Genomic DNA, 25,172 nt, shown 5'->3' with positions numbered 1-25,172 from the left:
TTGAAGGAAGAGTCCTTATATATAAAGCACACAAATATGTGAATACCAGAGGGGATTGTCAAATTATTTAGAAGAGAGTTTAACAAAGAAAGGTTCAGAATCATAAGCAAGAAGACGTATAAGTCTAGTTTTCAGACTCACAATGAGTCTGAGAGTCCAAGGTCCCGAAGTGGAACCTAACTCGCACACAAAAGATCAAAATTCCAAGAAATCCCCGAACCTTAGGGTTTCGAGTTGAGTCAGACAATAGATATGAGAAGGCAAACCATTCAATAGAGGCTCAGGAGTGTTTTCCAAAGACTTATGAGAAACAAACAGACATGATACACAGTCAAAAGCACGGAGAACACATTCTGAGAAAAACTCAGAACTTAAACAAGTTCAGAAGAAAAAGTGATACAAACTTAAGAAGCAGTAGATGAAACACATTTAGCAAGAACACGAACAGAGTCCAGTAAAGCAAACAAAAATCGAAGAACTTAACAGTAAACACATATAGTAGAAGAGTAATGAAAACATAACAAGGATAATCATGTGAGCACAAGAGTAACATGTATAAAAGAAAAGTAGAAGGACAATACAGGCGTGGTAGAAAAGAAAACATACGAACATAGTATAGAAAAATACATGCAAAGAAAAGAAAAAGAAAAACTAGAGAAATATTTTAGGCATTTTCAGAAAACCCTAAATCGAAAAGAAGCGATTTTGAAAGTAATTTTTGAAAAAAAGTTGGGGAAATTGTTTGAACACTCAAGTAGAGCATGGATACACAACAGATCTAAGAAAAAATGGAGAAAACCTCAAATAGTCAGGGTTTCGGAAGAACCCTAGAATGAGAAAGGCTTTGAAAAAGGTCCGATCGGAGCAAGAGATGTCAAAACCAAGCTTGAACAGCCATAGCTGGCCGGAGCAAGGTCGGAGACAAGCCAAAGAACTCGAATCAAACAAGGTCTGGGCCAAGCCTCTTCAAGGTCTAGTCTGGAAACCATGATAATCGAGCACGTACGAGCCTCGGGAGGCAGGTACAGGCCTTTAATGGCTTTGGAAGCCATGGATTCAGGCAATTTTTGGTGGTAATCAGAGGGAGGCGACTAGGGTTTCAGAGGAGGTTGAGAGAGAAGTGGATTTCAGAGGCGGCGGACTAAACGAAATGGCTAGGGTTTGGGGGTAGGTCGGGATTAATTTAGGAAAGGGTAAAAGGTGGTCGTTGATCATTTTGATCAACAGCCTGGATTGAATGGGTAGGTTAGGGATATGGGCGGGTTGTTATTTAAAGGGTCGTGGGTCAGGGTAATTGGGCTCTGAGATTGGGTTTAATTGAAAGCCAATTTGGCTATATATAAAATAGCCATTCTTTCTCTATTTATTTTATAAAAAATAATAACAATGATTTTAAAAGTAAATTTAAAGTACTGACCCAATTAATAATATATAAATATTAATTTAAAAATATTGGAATCAATTTTACAATTATAAAATGCTATTAATCTTAAAGTAGGCTATAATTGCAATTATATGCAATTTAGCTTTTAAAATACCCAATAAATTTGTAAAAATATACAAAAATTATATTAACTATATTTTGGTATAAATATGGGAATACAATAAATTATTCACCAAAATTGATGATTTTGGGAATAATTATTGGATTTTGTACTGCTAAAATAGACAATAAATTGGTTTTAAAAATCTTTAAATTTTTTGAAAAAATACCAAAATACTTGGGCATGCTTATATATGCATACACATGCTATTGTGAAAGTATTTTGAGTATAAAAAAATATATAGGGAAAAATTGGGTATCAACAAGAGGTTGAGAACCTAATAGTGAGGAAATTATATGTATATATTATGGAGCGGGTTGCACGCCGCAGCGGTTACTATGATTTCTATTATTATGATATATTAATGAGCCTGAGTGCTGAGAGGGAGTACTGAGTTACGTGAGTGAGCCACGAGTGACTGAGAGGATGCTCGAAAGGCCATATTCCAAGTGATACCTTGCCCGAGGGGCCCCGTTATGATATTTTCACTGATTTCACTCTTCTTTTAAAATTAGCCTCTGTTGGAAAATTGCTAAGTATATGATTTCAAGTGTTTTAAACTGAAATTGATGATTTTACGATGGAACTGGTTTTTAAACTGTGAAGTTGACTTGTTATCCTGTTGTTTATTCAGTTATATGATTTTTAACTGCTTGTCACTGCTTTCAGACCTTATTTACTTTAGTTACTTACTGAGTTAGCGTACTCACGTTACTCCATGCACTTTATGTGCAGATCCAGGTGCCCGAGTGGCAGAGTGAGGGTCCTCAGCTGATCCAGAGGTCGCCGGAGATTTCAAGGTAGCTGCATGGCGACTGCAACCCTATTTTCTCCTTCTTATCTTGTTCTTTTCCGTATTTTCTAGACTTACGTTGTATCAGATAGTCAGTTGTGTAGTAGAGGCTCTAGACTCGTGACACCAAATATTTGGGGCTGTGTAGTTTTCATGTTTATTTGACTTTCGCATATGTAATTGTGTTTTAAACACTTATTATGGAAATTTGATATTTAAACCTGTGTTAGAAAATGGTTTTATAAAAGGAATTTGTTGTAGTTAATGGTTTGGGTTATCTTGCCTAGTAATGTGATAGGCGCCATCACAACCGGGTATTTGGGGTCGTGACAAGTTGGTATCAGAGCTTAAGTTACATAAGTCTTACAAGTCATGAGCCGGTTTAGTAGAGTCTCGCGGATCGGTACAGAGACGTCTGTATTTACCTTCAAGAGGCTGTAGAACCTTTAGGAAAATCTTCATATTCTTGAAATTCTTGTCGTGCGAACTTGTTGATCCAAATATTAAACTTTTGTTATTCCATTCTCTCACAGATGGCGAGGACGCGTGCTACCGGGCAGGGTGGATGACCACCAGTTCCACCAGTTGGGGCCACTAGAGGCCGAGGACGCGGTCGAGGCCGTGGTAGGGGCAGAGCAGTTAGGGCAACACCTGCAGATCCACCAGCTACCCCAGTTAGGGAAACACTTGGAGGTAAGAATTTGAACTTAAAACTCGATTCTATTGTGAAATCTACCTAATAAATCATAGAATCTAAGCCTAAAATTGAGGAATTAGGGCTTGAGATTAACAGACTTTAAAATGAGAATTTGAGGGGTTATTTGGACTCCGATTTCAGTGTTTTTGGTATGTATGAACTCATGGGAGGATAAGGATTCCGTTGATGTGATCTTTATCGAGTTTCGAGATGTGGACCCGGGGTTGGGTTTGGCCAATTTCGGGATTTTTGGTATTATTTGATTGTTTTCGCTTAGGCTTCGTTCCTTTAGCATATTTTGACACCGTGATTTTGGTTTTGAATAGATTCGATGCGAGTAAAGGTCAATTCGAGGGGCAAAGGCATCGCGGAGTAATATTTTTCACCGGTTGGAGGTAAGTAACCATTGTAAATCTGGAATTGAGGGTACAAACCCCGGTATATAACTTTTTTTGATAAATGCGGCGAAGCACATGCTAGGTGACGAGCGTGTGGGCGTACACTGGTAGGGTGTCACGACCCAAAATCTAACTAGTCGTGATGGCACCTAACCCATCCCGCTAGGTAAGACAACTCATCAAGTCCAATACAATATAACTTACTGAGGAAAAATAAATGATCTCTTATACACCTCCCCAGGACTGGTAATACAAATCATGAGCTTTTAAGAATAGAGTTTACAAAGCTGATATGAAAAATAAAATAAAATAAATACATCATTTGTTTGACAAATACATAAACAAAGTTTAAAATTCTAAGGCTACCCTGAACAAGAGGCAGCTACAACCGTGATGCCGGTACATTTTCCAAGTCAGCTCCCATCGAACACAGCAACGTCGACATTCGAAATCTGCACGCAATGTGCAAGAAGTGTAGTATGAGTACAACCGACCTCATGTACTCAATAAGTAACAAACCTAAACTTAGGTTGAAAGTAGTGACGAGCTTGTACCAAGGTCAGAGTCCACACCAATATCCAGTAACATCTCATAACAATATAATTAAAGTATCACAAGGAATAACTCAATAATAAAATGCTCAGCTCATTCACAGTTCGAAAAAAAATATTTTCTTTTCAAGTATAATAGTAAAACTCAATTCTTTTCACTAAAATCACCAAAATATGAGTAAGTCTGAAAATTATGATCTTTCCCATAAAACTTTCTTTCAAATAGGAAATTTCATTTTTCAAATGGCATGAGGAAAGTACATCTCTATGCCTATATTTCAATGTGCATGCCAATGCAATGCAAAATAGTGACAAACCATATGCATACTCTTAGAGTATCAATTCACTCAGTCCTCCCTGTCACTCAATCCTCTCAGTCACTCAGTCCTCCCAACTACTCAATCTTCACAGTCACTCATGCCTCACAATCACTCAATCCTCTCAAGTCACTCGGCACTCGCACTCAGTAGGTACCTGCGCTTAGTAGGGGTGTGCAGACTCCGGAGGGGCTCTTTCATCCCAAGCGCTATAACAAGCCATCTCGTGGCATAAATCAATCAGGCCCTCGGCCTCACTCAATCATAAATCAGTAACAATATGCTATGGCGTGCAGCCTGATCCCATAATCATCCTCACAATTAGGCCCTCAGCCTCACTCAGTAATCAATCTCTCCAGTCTCTCGGGCTCGAAATGTCATGAAAATCAGCCCAAAAATGATGATATAATGTATCAATAATAACAACTGAGGATGAGATATTATATGAATAGATGAATATGACTGAGTATGAAATATCAATGAAATCAGTGAGATGACAGCAAGAAACGACCACTATGGGTCCCAACAATATCGGCATAAAGCCTAAACATGATATCTAGCATGATATACAGCTCAATTTACTTATCACATGGTGAAAACACAGATATCAACAAAGTAGGACCACTACACAGTGTCCTGGAAACAACAGAGTCACCATTCACAGGGTGCATGCCCACACGCCCGTCACCTAGCATGTGCATCACCTTAACATCAATCACATAACATATAATTCGGTGTTTCATACCCTCAGCACTAAGTTTAAAAGAGTTACTTATCTCAAATAAGCCGAATCCAATGTCGAGCAAGCTAAACAATGCTCCAAAAATTCTATTATGTGCGTATCAACTTCCGAATAGCTCGAATCTAATCATAATTAATTCGATTCAGTCAACACAAATCATAGGAATTAATTCCATATGAAAATACTAATTTTCCAACAAAAATCCGAAATTAACTTAAAAATCGCCCATGGGACCCACGTCTCGGAACCCGACAAAAGTTACAAAATCTAAACGCCCATTCGACCATGAGTCCAACCATACCAAATTTACCAAATTCTGACACCAACTCGACCTTCAAATCCTCAAATCTTATTTTTAAATCCCTAGGCCCAAATCCTCAATTTACACTTCAAAAACATGTAATCTAGTCGGATTATTCGATGATAATTTAATATTATGGAGTAGAAATGATCACGAGTGACTTACCTCAAGATTTCCCATGATTTCTTGCTCAAAAATCGTCCCAGACCGTGTTCTTTCGCCCAAAAATGCCAAAATGGGCTAAAAAAGCCAGAACAACATTAAAAATATGATTCTGGTCGCTAAAGGCCCAATTATCGTCGCTATAAGTGTCAAATCTGGTCGCTAAATATGCGCACCAGATCCTGCTGCACCAGCAGTCTTTAAATTCACTAAAAATGCTCTAACTCCATCATACGAACTCGGAATTCGACGATTCTTATTCCTATAAGTCACAAATAATAATAGGGACCTAGTGCTTCAATCGAAACTCAATTTAGAGCTCATTTGCTTAGTGCGATACCCATTTCGCTCGTTAAACAATTAACTTATGTTTCATAATAAAAACCCAATCACGATTTGACGAAATTAGACCAAACTTTCTAGATCGCTCCTATAATTCATTATAAAAATTCCGAAAGTCTCGAAACCAAAATTTGATCTCTAGAACTAAAAATGGACCTTTGGATCATTACATGTTTATGCTCAAAATACCAATTTCTTCCAAAAACTCTTCCAAACTCTTCCGAGCCACATAGGACCCCAACCAAATGTACTATCAAGTCACATAATATGACACAAACTTAGTTGATATCTCAAATTACATTGAAAAATACTAAAACATGAATCACACCCCAATTCAAGCTTATTCAAAACAAACAAATTCCAATTTCTACATTCGATGCCGAAAACTATCAAATCAATTCCGATTGACCTCAATTTTGCACACAAGTCATAAATGACATAACGGAGCTGTTCAAATTTTCAGAATCGTATTTCGATCCCGATATCAAAAAGTCAACTCCCCGGTCAAACTTCCAAACTCAAATTTCCTATTTTCGCCATTTCAAGCCTAATTTAACTATAGACTTCCAAAAAAATTTCGAACACGCTCCTAAGTCCAAAATCACCATACCGGGCTATTGGAATCATCAAAAATCTATTTCGGCATCATTTACACATTTTACCATCCGGTCCTTTTACTCAACTTAAGCTTCCAAAACAAGAATTGTTCTTTCAATTAAATCCCAAATCATCCGAAAAACCAAACTTGACCACCCTCGCAGTTCATAATACACATTTCAAAGCTGCTCCAGACCTTAAGCCACCGAATGAAATGCTAATTCTCAAAACAACAAGTCGGGTCGTTATATAGGGATCGTGACTTGGTCCGTCCCATAGCGACTATTAAGCTGCGTATTTGATTTGGAAATCTTATATTACTCCATACTTTAGTCATTTATTCTGTGTTATGGGCTGAACGCCATGTTTGGGGCCTTGTGCCGACCTGTTGAGACCCTTAGGGACATTTTTACTGCTTTCCTCACTTTACTTGTTGAGAGCATATCCTCAGTCATGTTTTACCGGTTTAATGTTTAAAACTGGTTTTATCACTCCACTTCTAATTGTGAGGACTGTTTGGGTTGAGTTCCCTAATTTCTATTGTTGTGCCCGAGAAGCTGTGAAGTTAATGACTGAGAGAGGTTTAGAACCTAATAGTGAGGATATTATATGTATATATTATGGATCGGGATGCACGCCGCAACGAGATATATATTGGATCGGGCTGCACGCTGCAGAATATATATATATGTATATATATATATAGACGCTTGGGCTGTAGGTACCTCTCCGGAGTCTGTACACCACAATGAGCGTAGTCGACTATAAATTACGGATCGGGCTACACGCCGCAACGGTTACTATGATTTCTATTATTATGAGATATTAATGAGCCTGAGTGCTGAGAGTGAGTATTGAGTGACGAGAGTGAGTCACGAGTGACAGAGAGGCTGCCCGAGAGGCCATATTCTGAGTGATACCTTGCCCGAAGGGCCCCGTTATGATATTTTCACTGATTTCACTCTTATTTTAAAATTAACCTCTGTTGGAAAATTGCTAAGAATATGATTTCAAGTGTTTTAAACTGAAATTGATGATTTTACGATGGAACTGGTTTTTAAACTGTGAAGTTGACTTGTTATCCTGTTGTTTATTCAGTTATATGATTTTTAACTTCTCGTCATTGCTTTCAGACCTTATTTACTTTAGTTACTTACTGAGTTGGCGTACTCACGTTACTGCTTGCACCTTGTGTGCAGATCCAGGTGACCGAGTGGCAGAGTGTGGATCCTTAGCTGATCCAGAGGTCGTCGGAGATTTCAAGGTAGCTGCATGGCGTCCGCAGCCCTGTTTTCTCCTTCTTATCTTGTTCTTTTCCACATTTTCTAGACTTATGTTGTTTCAGACAGTAGTTATGTAGTAGAGGCTCTAGACTCGTGACACCAAATATTTGGGGCTGTGTAGTTTTCATGTTTATTTGACTTCCACATATGTAATTGTGTTTTAAACACTTATTATGAAAATTTGATATTTAAACCTGTGTTAGAAAATGGTTTTATAAAAGAAATTTGTGGTAGTTAATGGTTTGGATTAGCTTGCCTAGTAATATGATAGGCGCCATCACGACCGGGTATTTGGGGTCGTGACACTTACTTTGTACTTCCCACATGGACCCAAGCCCAGCCCCACCCAAACTGTTCTCAATGTAATGTGTTGCCATTGTAATTTCTTGGTTGCTGTGGTGAGTGTTTTCTATGTTATTACCCTTTCTTTTTCACGATCATGTTGCTTGGTGTTTTTTTTAATTAGTGGTGTAAGAATATTTGGATTGATGATTTAGAATATGGGTTTTTGTCTATTTTTTCTTGAATCTGATGAAGATGGGTGTCACGACCCAAATTCCACTAAGGGTCATGATGGCGCCGGACACCACTGTCAGGCAAGCCAACCAAAATACTTAATTAAATTCTCGTTTTAATAATTTTGAAAACTATAATTTTCCTTCAATTTTTCCAGTAAAAGATAATCGTTTCAAATCAAGTATAAATATTAAGCAGTTAATATAAGATACCACATAATCATCCCAGAACTCGGTGTCACAAGTGCATGAGCATTTATTAGGGAATGAAATAAAATACAGTAACTGCCCGAAATACAAAGTGGACAGAAATGAAAAATACAGTACAATACTCTGAAGAGGACTCTGTTGGTTGCGGGTCATTTCAATAAATGCAGGTCACCTAAGTCTCCGTATCAACCATGCCGCTATGCCACTAAGCTACTAGCCACACATGAACCTGTGCAACAAAAATGCACAACAAGTGTAGTATGAGTACGAAAACAACGTGTACCCAGCGAGTATCCCGTCTAATTTCGAAGAAGTAGAGACGAGAGGTCGACTTCGACACTTACTAGTGGTCCAGTGATAATATAGTGAAAATGTGAGGAAATCATGGATTTTATAAAAACAAACAATTACAATTCATAAAGCCAGATAATAGGTAATCGACTTCCTAAATAATAGTGGATTTCCAAAGATTTATCTTGCATTATCTTTATCATTTATCTCCGGCCAGGAAAGGCAAATATCAACATTTATAAATCTCAACCAACAATACAAGCATCTGCATATCTTGCCGAGGTCGTACGGCCCAATCCAACAGAAATGTAAAATGTGCACTGCCGAGAGTCGAACAGCGCGAACCATAGATGCATCTATTACCCCACTCGCGAATCATACATGCGACGGGGTAAACATAAATAAACAAATACCATGCTCACAAATCATATATGCGATGCAGGTACACATAGAAATACATGCTCAAACAACCAATTAAGAATTTATCGGGGAACATTTATCCAAATAAAAGCCAATTCTCTTTTAACGATTTAAGAAAATGAAGTTTAATCCTTTTAGAAATTCATTTACCAATTCGATAGGATTTAAGCAATTCAACTGTCAATAAGATTACAGATATTCCAAGTATAGCATGCTTTTGGGTCATAGACTACCTGGACTTACACATATTAGTAGCTACGCACGGACTCTCGTCACCTCGTACGTACGCAGCCCCCACAAACAGGAGCACATAACCAATTATTTTACCTATGGGGACAATTTTCTCTTACAAGGTTAGAAAGGAGACTCACCTCGCTCCGAAGATCCATTACCGGCTTTCCATGCCCTTCCGAAGACTCAAATCAATGCGAAATGTTCCAAAACTAGCCAATAATTATGCAAATCCATTAATATATGTTCAATTACGCATTACAATCCAATTTATAACAATTCCTAACCCCGATCGAAAAGTTGACAAAATTGCCCTCGGGCCCACGTGCCCGGATTCTGAAATTTTTCGAAGATAAAGTTTACCCATGAACTCACGAACTCAAATATATGATTTTCTCCTAATTTCATATCCAAAATCATGGTCAAAATCCAAGAATATCAATTTTTTAGGTTTTCTCTCAACCACAAGTTTCTACCAATTTTCATGCTCAAATTCGTAACAAAACCATATATTTAACTCACAAGGGGTGAAATTAATTTACCTCATGTTTGATGATGAAATCCCTCTCTTGAAGCTCTCCAAAAATCGCCCAAACATGAGTAAAATGGAGGAAAATGGCCAAGACCCTCGATTTTAAAGAACGTTACTGCTTCCAGCAATTCCGCACCTGCGGTCACACGATCGCTTCTGCGGTTCCGCAGGTGCGGCCCCTCTACCGCTCCTGCGGTTTCTCTCCGGGATCCCCTTTTCGCTTGTACGTCTCGACTCCCGCAGGTGCGGTCCCGCTTCTACGGCGAGATGACCGCATCTGCAGTCCTTACACTGCCAACCCAAAATCACATTTGCGGCTCTCCTGGCCGCTTCTATAGCGCCGCACCTGCGACCTAAGCCTCGCAGGTGCGGTTACACCAGAAGACAACTGCTGCACTTCCTCTTCCAATTTTCATAATTGATCCGTTAACCATCCAGAATCCACCCGAGGCCCCCGGGACCCCGTCCAATCACACCAATCAGTCCCAAAACACATTATAGACTTGCTCGAGGCCTCAAATCATATCAAACAATGCTAAAATCATGAATCGACCTCCAATCCAAGCTTAATGAACTTAAGAATTTCAAACTTCTATATTCGATGCCAAAACATATCAAAGCACGTCCGATTGACCTCAAATTTTGCGCACAAGTCACATTTGACATTATGGACCTACTCCAAATTCCGGAATCGGAATCCGACCCCGATATCAAAAAGTCCACTCCCGGTAAAACTTCTCAAAACCTTCAAATTTTTATCTTTAGACAAACGACTCCAAAATGACCCACGGACCTCCGAATTCACTTCCTCTCGCGCTCCCAAAACCAGAATCACCATACGGAGCTATTCCCAGACTCGAAACCCCAACGGACATTGATAACACTGAAATGCACCTCAACCCAAACTTATGAAATTCCTCCAAAAATGCTAACTTCCACAATAGGCGCCAAAACATTCCCGGGGTCCTGCAAAACCCGATCCGGACATACGCCCAAGTCCGAAATCATCATACGACCTGTTGGAACCTTGAATCCCGATTCTGAGGTCGTTTACTCAAAAATCCAATCTTAGTTAATTCTTTCAACTTAAATCTTCCGAAATGAGAATTCTCTTTCCAAACAACTCTGAACTACTCGAAATTCAATTCCGACCATGCGTACAAGTCATAATACCTGAAGTGAAGTTGTTCATGGCCTCAAACTGCTGAAGAACATGCTAAAGCTCAAAACGACTGGTCGGATCGTTACAATTGGAACTTTTAAGTGTTCTTTGCTTCAACCTGGAAAATGGGAGTACAGTCTCTTTTTTAATTTTCATTATGCTGAAAAGGCGTATTTACCCTCAAGAACATACTTTACTTGTGCAAAACTTATTGAATACTGCTTATTCTCTCTTATAATAAGTAGTGATATAATACTTCCCTCTATTAACTGCTGCACACTTATTTTATTCTTTTAATTTCTGTTTTTGTAATTAATATATACTGAGTTACCACTGTATTTGAATTATATGACTGATGCTTTTGGAAACCATGCACATTAAAAAATAAATCCAAAACGGGCTTTTGCAAAATAACTACAATTTACGTAACTATTTTATAAATAGATTAGAAGAAAATTTTATTGGACTTAAACATATTACTTTATGGTTGTCCAATATCTCAATCATGCAAAATATATACTGAGTTACCACTGTATTTGAATTATATGACTGATGCTTTTGGATACCATGCACATTATAAAAAAAAAAAAAAAAAAACTCCAAAACGGGCTTTTGCAAAATAACTACAAGTTGCATAAATATTTTATAAATAGATTAGAAGAAATTTTATTGGACTTAAGCATATTACTTTATGGTTGTCTAATATCTCAATCATGCAAAATAAGACTAAGACAGTGCAGATAAGGATTCGCTTAATAATTTATTAATTTCACATGTTTGATTAGCAAAATTTATTTTAAGTACAATTTGATTAATTTTCAAAATAAATGAGAGATTAATTACTTTTACATTAATGTAATAGTGTTACCAATATTGTTTTTTTTTCCACAATAACAGATTACATCATTTGTATTAGGATAAATTTTTTTGATTTGTGGTAGATGAATTCCTTAATACGATAGAAGATGAGAGACAATTATAAAACATTTAGGACATTTAAATTATGAAAACAAGTCCATAAAATTGTAAGGCAAAATTTAGAGAAAATTGGCATAAGAAATTAAGAGAGAGGATTTAGATTGAACCCAAAAAACCCCTACTTTTGTTATTGCAATTTGGACGTTTCTATATGAGTATCCTTTCAAATGATTTTTAATTTAGTTATTGTATTTATTTTTTGAGATTTTATTAATTATTTTTACTCCAAGGCTTTTCATTATAAACTTGACCATACAAAGGAACTGTGAATTTATATGTTCGTTTTAATTAATTTTCTTACATCTTGAAGTGAAAGATCTTAAAATTATTAGAAGATTTTTTAGTATAAAAATGTGGTTGTTAAGGATTAGTGTCCAAAACGCTCCTGGTTTCTTTACGACTATCCTTATGTGGCTTAACTTCAATCCCTACAATAGGTTATAGATTGCCATAAGCCATAACCAAGTTGAGTAGAGGGCAGTCCGATGCACTAAATTTCTGTTATGTGCGGGATTGGGGGAAGAGCCGGACTACAAGGATTTATTATACGTAGCCTTATCCTGTATTTCTGCAAGAGGCTATTTCCACGGCTCATAACCAAGTTGAGTAATGTGCTGATTTTAGAATCATCAAAAGTTTTACACTTATCCGATTAAAATAAGCCTCATATTCATTTACAAATATATTTAATATGATCGAATAAATAAATAACATTAAAATACATAAAATATTCTTATTTTAATGGATTAAGATAAAATCTTAAATTACAGACTTGTATAATATAGCTAACGTGAGATACGAAAAGATGGTCAATTATAATATAGCAGATGCTTTTACACTAATTTAATGAAAGTTCAAATGGTCCCCATGATCTATATTAATCTTTTTTGATTTTTTATGATTATTAGAGTATTTTTCTAACCAAAAAAAAGTTTTCTACCTTGATAAAGTTATGTCCAAGTCAGTGCTCAAATTTTAGTTAGATAATAAAATTATTCTAGATTTACTAATTATTTTAAATATAGTGGAATTACAAAAAGTGTATATATAATATATTATTCTATTTGAAAAACAGTACGAATTTTGAAACACTATATTTTTTCAAAGTGGTAGATAAGGAAGTTTCAAGGGGTTGTAGTTGCAAATAAGCACATCTTTAACTGATATTTAAAATTATAGAAACTATATAAAAAAGCTACGATAATATATCTTTTATAATAAGATTCATGTGCTATATGTGATTGGATCCAAAGAGAAAGTGATTTACTGTTATTGGAGACATAATGTTAATAAACTTTGCAAGTGCAAACGAGGAAATTGAAACATCAAAAGCTCTCGTGAACTTGAAATATGAGAAATTAAAAGCTGAAGTTGGTGACACTTTGTATTTTGTCAGTTTCTCAAACATAGACAGAAATGTTACGTGTTTTTATATAGGCGTGTAACAACCAATTGTTTCTAGAAGGCAAAATTATATCGGAACAAACGATATTGTTATAAAAATGTATTTGACTGTATAAAATACAAACACAAACTAAAAAAGAGACTATACATCGTATAACTACTTATATATATCAAATATCTCACGAACATATATTAAATATAAAACTTATTAATAAATCTTTATATTGGATCAATTATTTAACGTATAGACAAATAATTTTTAAAAAAGAAGATACTGCAAAAGAAAATCTTGCATCACATAATATAAGGGGATTTGCATCTACACTCGCTTTTTAGGTCACGTTTTAACTTATGCCCGCTTTGCAAAAATATTTGCAAGTGTACCCGCTTTTTCGCTTAACTTCAGCATACGGGGCTGAAGCAGCAAAGACAATCACGCAAAACTTCAGCATTCTAGTAGAGGAGCCTGAAGTAGCAAGTGTGTTGAACCAAGTGTGCTAAAGTTTTTGTTTGTAATTGCTGAACTTAAATATAGTAGCTGAAGTTTTGTTCTCTATTTGTTGAAGTTTTTGTTTGTAATGACACTAAATAAGCTAAAGTTTTTTTTGTCCTGGATTCATTAGTTTTGTCATTAAACTTTTTCAAAAACTTCAGCAGAAAATGCTGAAGTTATTTAGTACATTTATAAAAACTTCAGCACTAAATAAGCTGAAATTTTTGTGTCCTGGATAAGCTTTTTCAAAAACTTTAGCAGAGATGCTGAAGTTATTTAGTTCATTTGTAAAAACATCAGCACTAAATAAGCTGAAGTTTTTTTGTCCTGGATTCATTAGTTTTGTCATAAAGCTTGGAGCCAAACAACAAGAAGATGGTTAATGGTAGCTGCACTGCATTTATACGACAAAAATGCACTAGAAAATGGGAACTCTGATAAAGAACTTTGACTATACATTTGATTGGTGAGCTCTACAATGGCTGGAAATTACAGGTTTGAAATGGATCAAGAAGACATAGTTAGGTCCTTGATCACATCTGTTGGTAGTTTCATTCAAGATAGACTTATTGATAAAGAATAAAGAACCTTGTTTAAAGAACAATGTGCTGAGAGGTTAGCAACTGATGATGGGAACTCCGATAAAGACACAGAAGTTCGATACTCTGATCAAGCAGTTTTAGCCAATTTGGACTAGGGAATTGATACATGGGTCCCTAATTTCTATATCTCTACTTGGGCTCATTTAAACCTTCTCAGAGGAAACAAAAAGCGAAGGAGGAGAAGAAGGAGAAGAAAGGGGCTGAAGTTATTTAAAAAATAGGTACAAGTTAAAACTTTAAAAACAATAGGTATAGGTTAAAGGGGGTGTCCTATTGCAATTTCTACCATAATATAGCTATTTGGCATGTGCTCAGCATGGGCCAAACTTCACTAGTATATCCAATAAGGAGTTAGGAGGCAGCTGGACGACATGTCTGCCTTATCTAAAATATATTCGCCACCGCTTTTGCATATTATTACATTGAATGCCATCGTACAATTTAGTAAATAAAGGGAACTTTTGAGGGGCATTTGCATCTATACTCACTTTTTGTGTCACGTTTTAACTTGTGCCCCCTTTGCAAAATAAATTGCAAGCGTACCCGCTTTTTCGCATAACTTCAGCATACGGGGTTGAATTAGCAAAGACAATCATGCAAAACTTCAGCATTCTAGTAGACGTGCGTGAAGTAGCAAGTGTGCTGAAGTTTTTGTTTTGTAACTAGCGAAATTTTTGTTTTTGTAACTGGCGAACTTCAGCTCTAGAGCTGAAGTTTTTGTATTGTAACTGTCGAATTTCAGCTCTAGAGCTGAAGTTATTTAGTTCATTTGTAAAAATTTCAGCACTATTTATGTTTGTTTGGGATCTTGGTCATCTATATTTTGTTTGTACTTATCCAACAAGAAAAGAAAACGAGAGTATGCACAAATCTAATAACTCATCATCATTCACTGATCAGTAACGTCACCAATTTCAACAAAAATCTTGCAACTGAAACTAACGTGCCTCTGAACTAATTGGTTACATCAACAAGTAACGTAGTCTAAATTTACTATTACATAGCTTTGAAAGAAGAAAAAAGGGAATGATAATACAAGGGTCAAAATACAGATTACCAAGATCCCAAACAAACATATATACCAAGAATCTACTCATCTAATATAGTTACAACTAGTTATTTAGTTCATTTGTAATTATTTATAATTTATTTTTAAATAATCTGATAAATATATTTATGGCAATCATCCAAGTTCCATAGCAGCAAAAGAAAGAAGAAGAAGAAGAAAAAATGAGTATAGGTTAATAGGGCGCCTGTGTAATTTTTACAACTTTTGAGGCTTTTTCATGGCCCAAATTGTCAGCCTGGTTTCACTGACATACCTGCTTTACAGAGAAAATATTTGCCTTTTTTGTGCATACTATTTACGTTAAATTCCATCGCACAGTTTAGTAAAAAACCGCAACTTATGAGGCATTTTCATGGCTCAAATTATCAGCCCCATTTGTGTTGTATGTAGAGATTTTACTCCACGTCACGCTCATTGCATTGATTATGGTGGGGTCACTGAAACATAGAGCCTCAAACTTTTTTGACTTAAAACTTTTGGGCCGTTCAAATTTACGCACAAATTATCGGTAAAATCTTATTCAACAGATTAAACAAGTAACTTAAACTCATATCTCCAAGTCAAAATGATTATTAGTTAGGTAATTTCTCTATAACTCAAATAAGAATCATTGAAAGAAGATTGAAATACAAATTATAAATATTTATTCTTCCAAATAACTATAATATTTTATTAATAAAGACATAGCTATGATAGTGAAAGTAAAAATAATTAAGTAATCAAGAAAGGTATTGTTTATAGGAATTTTTTTACAAAAATATTGTGCTACTATGAGATAATTATTTTGTAGGAGATCTTAACCAATTACGTCGTATAATTCTTTCACCCAAACTTTCGTTACATCTTTGTAATATCTCATTTAAAGCAAAAATGAAGTACACTGAAATATCACAGTCTTCTACAAAATTAAAAGATTAAGATGTAAATGAAATGTCCTTTTACCAAGAGCTTTCACCGATTTAGCATTAACTTTACGGTTAGCACTTCGTAGTAGGTGAGTTGCAGAAATCATAAAATTAAGATTTCACATATAGACATATTTTGTTAGCTTCGTATTGAAATTTGCATAGAGTTGAATGTGAAAGACAATACTACAAAGGAAAACAATATTTCACATCCACTAGATCACAGAAAATCATAAATAATAGCACGTGAATAATCAAATGGCATATTGGTTTTGTTATATATATAATATAATAAACAAAGTAAAAAATACATTGTGTAAAAAATGGAAGTTATATACCTAAGAATTCATAATGAACCGGAAGGAAGAACAAGCAAGTAGAAAATTGAATGACCTTTTATTGGAGATGGTGGAATGACAAAATTTTACATCAGCATTAACTTTAAATTTCTTGTGAGTTGCAGCAACTCATACACAAAGAGCGATTCATGTTCATCCATGTTATCAGGGAATGCAGCAAAGCAACTTGAAGAGGCTAGCATAAAAAAAAGCAAAAATTGTGAAGTATCAGATGAAGAGAAACTGATGAGACATATTTATGAGGATTGACTGCGATAGTTTAATTGTCAACTACAATGCTAATCAATTCCTTTCATCTCTGCCAAGCCATGCCTGTAGAATCAATTGCATTACTTCCATTTTTTCTCCTGAAGGAGGAAGAGTACTTTTCATGGATATTGAGCCAAACTTATCATATTAAATAGGCCTTGTTAGTTTTATGTTATGGCTCATATTATGCATACTGTAAAATCAATGGAGTACATAAAAAATTCAGTCAACATATATACAATTGAAAAATTACACAGGAGACATGAGCTAAACTATAGCATTTCGTACAATATGTATGTAGTGCGATGATGAATCCGGCTCTGGAGTTGGGATATTAAAAACATCTCCCGGTCTCATGAAATCAATCTACTATGATATGTCAAAATATTAGTTTTAGTTTAGGCAACACACTTTGACTTGTCAAAACTTTAGTTCGTTTTATTCAAATAGCATATTTAACAAGGAATAACCCTTAACGACACTTTTGTAATGGTTATGTTAGTATTAAATAGCAAAAAGCTTGGTAGAGATCTTTAACTAATGTTTGCGTTAGGTAATATTTGATAACAATGGGTAGTACTTCTCATTACATAAGTTTATCTTGGTCTATTTTACCTTTAATTAAACTATGCATCTCACGGGTCACACGGATAGCCCACATTTGCAAACATCTATTTCGCAATGGCTAATGCGTTTATAAGAAGTAATATTATCAGACAATTGAGCACTTTGTCAAAGGCTGAAGAAGCATGGCTTATGTCCTCCTCTATCCATGTCTGGTTTTAATTGGGAAATTTGCTTATTGCAAAAGAGAAATATATCCATAAAATAATACCAAATCTTAGCTACTTTAAGATCTTTATATACAATTTGTACAGACAAATGGATACCCTATCAAGATCATTACTTCTGAGAGTGTCCTCTGAGTGAAAAAATACCTATTGTGTTAGTCTGATACGAAAGCACATTCAAAGTCAAAATTTCTACAAACTGCCCCTTCTCTATGGTAGAACTTTTCTTTCTCTGGTTTCCCTCTCATTTTATATTTTCAGGGTTCTACCTAGAAATACACATATGAAACATTTATAATACACCTAATGGAGGTAGTGAGGCGTAATCCAACATCAAGGAAAATAAGATACATAATATTAAGATGCAGTAATAATTCTTTTTATATTGTTATGATATCATGATATACATAAATGAAAACTTAAACATACATGCTGTCAGCATCGCTAGAGCTAACACATAACCCCAATCACCACCACAAGCTCACATGCAGCGACAACATCAAATCAGATGCAAACTATATCTAAATTAAAACATCGCGTATAGAATCTTATAGAAAAACCAATTTAGCCAAATTTCCAAGGGCATTCTCAGGAAGCCGTAAGAAGAGAGGTAGAGTTCAGAAGCTAGACTTAAACTGGAGCAAGCAGACATAGATATAACAACAACAACAACAATAACAACGACCCAGTATAGTCCCACAAGTGGAGTCTGGGGAGGACAAGTAGCGTTAACTGAGAAATATGTGTAATTGTTTAAATAACTTGATACCATAAGTAAAAATATATATTATCAATACATATAAGTTAAGCAGAAAATTTACACAAGCTAATCAGTACAAAATGATCGTGAGCAAGCTCTTCTTAAAATCTAAGTTTTAGGTAATAGTTGAGACTAACAATTTTTTTTTTTTTTTAATTACTTTAGGTAATTTAAGATTAACTCTTGAAGTTTTTGGACTCAACACAATAGTTCTTCTAAAAATAATTACACTTAATATTTAGCATAGTATTATTGGGCCTGTGCATAGCACAGGCTATCCCTACTAGTATATATATAATAGACCAGTTCATTTCACGCAATTACTAACTTGGGCTTGTTTCTTAGCTTTTTACAACATATTACATATGAGAGCTACTTTTTCTTTTTTTGGGTTAAAATATAAACTTTATTTAACCAAGTATAATATTTACATCCCACTAACTCGTGTGGACTCTAGAGCTAGATCCTATACATCATCTCTACTAAAAAAACTGATCAAGGATCAAATATCCAAAAACTGATCAAAACAAAAATATTTGTTCTGCTAATAGTACCTAGCTTCTAATTTCAGATCTTTGACTTAACTAGTTAGGATAACTACTTAGCCTTTCTAATTCCTTTTTCCATTTAGCTTCTGTGTGCCCTCAAACGTGCAGATCCAATACAATCTCTTTAATTATATTGCTGTATGTTGTCTCTTTCCTTTGAAATTGTCACGATCCTAATTCGCCCTCCGTGAAATATCGTGACGGCACCTAGTTTCTATGACTAGGCAAGCCTAACAAATTGCGGAAAAAGGAAACAACAGAATAAAACTAGCCAAAATTGCAGAAATACCAAAATGAAGCATTTAAGATGCCGCTCGGCATATACAATACAACTCCCAAACTGAAACTACATTTTCCAAAACCCGGAATCTCATAAAATCACAAGCTGTTGAATAACTACAAGTGTTAACTCCAGAATGTCTAAACAAAAGTAAATACTGAAGGGCTAATACTATGAGAGAATGGAAAGGGACTCCTCGGTCTGCGGATGCGGCAGATATACCTCAAAGTCTCTGTAGAATCGCCTCGCCTCAAGAGTAGTAGGACTGAGTCGAAGTACTTGGATTTCCACATAAAAAAACATGCGCAGAAAGGGTATGAGTACACCACAGCGGTACTCAGTAAGTGCCAAGCCTATCCTCGATCAAATAGTGACAAGGAAGGTCAGAACCCTACTGATTATAGCTGAAAAATGAGGTAAAATAGTATATAATATGACAATATAATTAATTCTAACAGTATGAAGTAACAAAGGATAATAAGAATAACAACAACTATAACAGAGACAAAATAATTACAGAAGGAATACAGCTCAACACAGAGATAACAACTGGGGATCTCCCAGGATACCGTCATGTAGTCCCCAAATGTAAATATCTAGTGGATCTCTCGGGTTTCGTCTCATAGTCCAACTCATAGTGCGCGCGGATCTACTGGAATCCTGATCCGTAGTCCCAATGTAAATACCCAGTACTGGGGAAATCTACTGAGTGCAGTCCCATAGTTCCAATATAAATGTGCAGGGGGATCTACCGGAATACAAATCCGTAGTACCAAAGTAAACAGGCAGGGATCTCCCAGAATACCGTCCCGTAGTCCCAAAGTAAACATACAGTAGCAACACGAAGAATACTCAATTCTATTCAAACTTCATACCAATGTAAAACATGTATTTCTAACCTAGCATGTTGCACATAATCCAAATAAGGAAGTTTGAGCAAGTTAAACAATTAAGTCAATTAGACATGCTTCCCTAAGCTAACAGCAGGCTTAAATTACAAATAGTATAAATATGAAAGGAAAAACAATTATAGTTACTTAATGAAAACAGGATTTTCAACAATTAGAACAAGTATGCACTCGTCACCTCACGTATAAGGAATTTCAAATATCAACAATACCAAATCCTAAGGGGAGTTCCCCCCACAAGGTTAGGCAAGCCACTTACCTCGAACCGGCTAAAAAATCAACCCAAAACCACGCTCTTCCCACGAGTACTCGACTCCAAATGGCCCAAATCTATTCAAATCAATTGCATAATGTAAATATAACTTCAAGTAACTGATTTCACTAATTAATTCTAAGCTAATACAAGAATTTAGGAAAAATGACCAAAACGCCTCCGGGCCCACGTCTCGGAATCGGGTAAAATTTACAAATTCAGAATCCTCATACTCTCACAAGTTCATTTATACCAAAATTATTCCAATCCGACATCAAAATCTAGATTAAAACCCCAAAATTAGACCTACGAACTTTTCTCCACTTTTCCTCAATTTTTCATCCCAATTCCGAAATTAAATGACAAAACTAAGATTAGATTATAGGAATACAACTAAAAAGGGATTAAGAATCGTTACCCGCTGATTTTCTCTTCAAAATCCTCCCAAAATCGCCCTTATCCGAGCTCCAAATCGATTTTCTAACTTTTGATTTCAAACTCTCGATATATCTTATTTCTGCCTAGAAAATCCGCTTATGCGGCCATGGGACCGCACCTGCGGAACAAAAGTTGCATCTGCGACAATTCATTAAACAACAAACTTCCGCACCTGCGATCTCCTTTGCGCAGATGCGGTGCCGCTTCTGCGGTGGCTGGATGACATCTGCGGCCAATCCTAAAATGCCTAAGACCGCACCTGCGGTCCTCCAAGTGTATATGCAGTGCCGCACCTGTGGTCACATTCACGCAGGTGCGGTTATGACAGGTTCAGCCAAACTCCAAATTTTCCTAAGTCCAATTCAACTTTCGTTAAGCACCCGAAACTCACCCAAAGCCCCCGGGACCTCAACCAAACATGCCAACCAATCATAAAACATCATACGAACTTATTGCAACCCTCGAATCACATCATACAATGCTAAAACCACAATTCACTATCCAATCCAAGCCTAAGATTTTCCAAATCTTCCAAATTCCACTTTCGATCAAAAAGTCTATCAAACCTCATCCGAATGACTTGAAAATTTTCACACACATCCCAAATTACACAACGGGCCTACTCCAACTTCCAGAATTCCATTCCGACCCCAATATCAAAATCTCACTATCGAACTGGAAACTTCAAAAATTCAACTTTCGGCATTTCAAGCCTATAGCTACAGACCTCCAAAACACAATCCGAACAAGCTCCTAAACCCGAAATCACCCAACGGAGCTAACGGGACCAACAAAATTCCATTTCGAGGACATATTCACACTACTCTGACTACGGTCCAATTTCTAAAGTTTAAGCTCTCTTTTAGGGACTATGTGTCCCAAAACTCTCCGAAACTCCAAATAAATCCTTTCGGAAACTCACAATAGCAGAAACAAACATGTGGAATGTAGTTAGTAGGGGATCAGGGTGTTAAATTATTAAACGACCGACCGGGTCATTACATCCTCCTACACTTAAACATTCATTCGTCCTCGAACGAGTATAGAGACATACCTAAAGTAGTGAAAAGATGAGGGTAACGGCTGCGCATATCCTGCTCGGTCTCCCAGGTTGCCTCCTCGACCGACTGACCCTGCCACTGAACCTTCACTGATGCAATATTCTTTGACCTCAGCTTCCAAACTTGTCTGTCCAATATTGCCACCGGCTCCTCAACACTGCGATGGATCATCGTGATACTTCTGGAGCATCAAAACATGAAACACCGGATGAACACCTGCTAAGCTGGGAGGTAAGGCAAGCTCATAAGCAACCTCCCCAACACACTGCAATATCTCAAAAGGACCAATAAACCTCTGACTCAACTTCCCTTTCTTCCCAAATCTCATAACATCCTTCATAGGCGAAACTCGAAGCAGAACCCGCTCCCCAACCATATAGAAAAAATCACGAACTTTCCGGTCCGTGTAACTCTTCTGTCTGGACTAGGTTGTGTGGAGTCTATCCTGAATCACCTTAACCTTCTCCAAAGCATCCTGAACCAAGTCTGTGCCCAATAATCTAGCCTCACACTGCTCAAACTAACCCACCGGGGGATCTACACCGCCTACCATATAAAACCTCGTACGATGCCATCTGAATGCTAGACTAATAGCTGTTGTTGTAGGCAAACTCCGCCAATGGCAAGAACTGGTCCCATGACCCTCCAAACTCAATCACACACGCACATAGCATATCCTCAAGAATCTGAATAGTGCGCTCGGATTGTCCGTCCATCTAAGGGTGAAATGTTGTACTCAACTCCACCCGAGTACCCAACTCATGCTATACGACCCTCCAGAACCGTGATGTGAACTAAGTACCTCTATCTGAAATGATGGAAACTGGAATACCATGCAGATGAACAATCTCCCGGATATAAATCTCTGCCAGTCGCTCTGAAGAATAGGTAGTACACACAGGAATGAAGTGTGCGGACTTGGTCAGTCGATCCACAATCACCCAAATAGCATCAAACTTCCTCAAAGTCCGTGGGAGTCCAACTACGAAGTCTATGGTGATCCTCTCCCACTTCCACTCCGGAATCTCTATCTGCTGAAGCAACCCACCCGGTCTCTGGTGCTCATACTTCACCTGCTGATAATTGAGGCACCGAGCTACAAACCCTACTATATATTTCTTTATCCTCCTCCACCAATAGTGCTATCTCAAATCCTCGTACATCTTCGCGACACCTAGATGGACGAAATACCGCAAACTATGGGCCTCCTCTAAAATCAACTCTCGAAGCCCATCAACATTGGGTACACAAACCCAACCCTGCATCCTTAATACCCTGTCATCACCAATAGTCACATCTCTGGCAACACCATGCAGAACCTTGTCCTTGAGGATAAGCAAATGAGGGTCTTCAAACTGACGCTCCCTGATACGATCAAATACGGAAGACTGAGAGACCACGCAAGCTAAAACCAGACCGGTCTTCGAAAGATCCAATCTCACAAACTGGCTGGCTAAGGCCTGAACATCCATCGCCATGGGTCTCTCTACTGCTGGTAATAATCCAAACTTCCCAAACTCTCTGCCCGACAACTCAAAGCATCGACTACCACATTGGCCTTGCCCGGGTGATACAAAATAGTGATATCATAGTCTTTCAGCAGCTCTAACCACCTCCTCTGATGCAAATTAAGATCCTTCTGCTTGAACAGATGCTATAAACTCCGATGATCAGTATAAATCTCACAAGGCACACTGTACAAATAATGACGCCAGATCTTAAAGGCGTGAACAATAGCAGCTAACTCGAGATCATGGACAAGATAATTCTTCTCATGTACCTTCAACTATCTGGACACGTAGGCAATCACCCTACCATCCTGCATCAATACCACTCCAAGACCAATCCTTGAGGCATCACAATAGACAGTATAAGACCCCAAACCTGCAGGAAATATCAAAACTGGGGCTGTAGTCAAAGCTGTCTTGAGCTTCTGAAAGCTCACCTCACACTCGTCCGTCCACTGAAACGGAGCACCCTTCTGGGTCAGCCTAGTCATAGGGGCTGTAATAAATGAAAACCCCTCAACAAATTGACGGTAATAACCCGCCAAGCCAAGAAACTGCGAATCTCTGTAGCTGAGGATGGTATGGGCCAACTCTGCACTGCTTCCACTTTCTTCGGATCTACCTGAATACCCTCACTCGATACCACGTGGCCTAAGAATGCCACGGAATCCAACCAAAACTCACATTTCGAGAACTTTTCATATAAATTCTTTTCCCTCAAAGTCTGAAGCAGTGTCGTCAGGTGCTGCTCATGATCTTCCCGACTCCGAGAATACACCAGAATATCATCAATAAAGATAATGACGAATGAGTCAAGATATGGCCAGAACACACTGTGCATCAAATGCATGAAGGCTGCTGGGGCATTGGTTAGCCCAAATGACATAACAAGGAACTCGTAATGACCATACCTAGTCCTGAAAGCAATCTTCGGAATATCTGGCTCCTAAATCTTCAATTGATGGTAACCTAAACGCAAGTCAATCTTAGAAAACACTCGTGCACCATGTATCTAGTCAAACAAATCATCAACACGGGGAAAATGATAACAGTTCTTCACTGTAACTTTGTTCAACTGGCGATAATAAATGCACATACACATAGAACCATCTTTTTTCGTCACAAACAATACAAGAGCACCCCAATGTGATACACTAGGCCGAATAAAATCCTTATCAAGCAATTCCTGTAACTGATCATTCAACTCCTTCAACTCAGGAGGGGCCATACGATACAGAGGAATAGAAATAGGTTGAGTGCCCGACAACAATGCCAAAAATCAATATCTTTATCAGGCGGCATGCCCAGAAAATCAGCTGGAAACACATTAGAAAAATCCCATACTACTAGGACTGAATCAACTATAGGGGTATAAATACTAACATCTTTCACATAAGCTAGGTACGCGTCAACCTTCTTAACCATACGCTGAGCCATAAAGAATGAAATAACTCTACTGGAAGTATGATCTAAGGTAC

This window comes from Nicotiana sylvestris, chromosome 6, assembly GCF_000393655.2.
Source record: "Nicotiana sylvestris chromosome 6, ASM39365v2, whole genome shotgun sequence".
Classification (NCBI taxonomy): domain Eukaryota; kingdom Viridiplantae; phylum Streptophyta; class Magnoliopsida; order Solanales; family Solanaceae; genus Nicotiana; species Nicotiana sylvestris.
Note: the sequence above shows the minus strand (reverse complement) of the source record.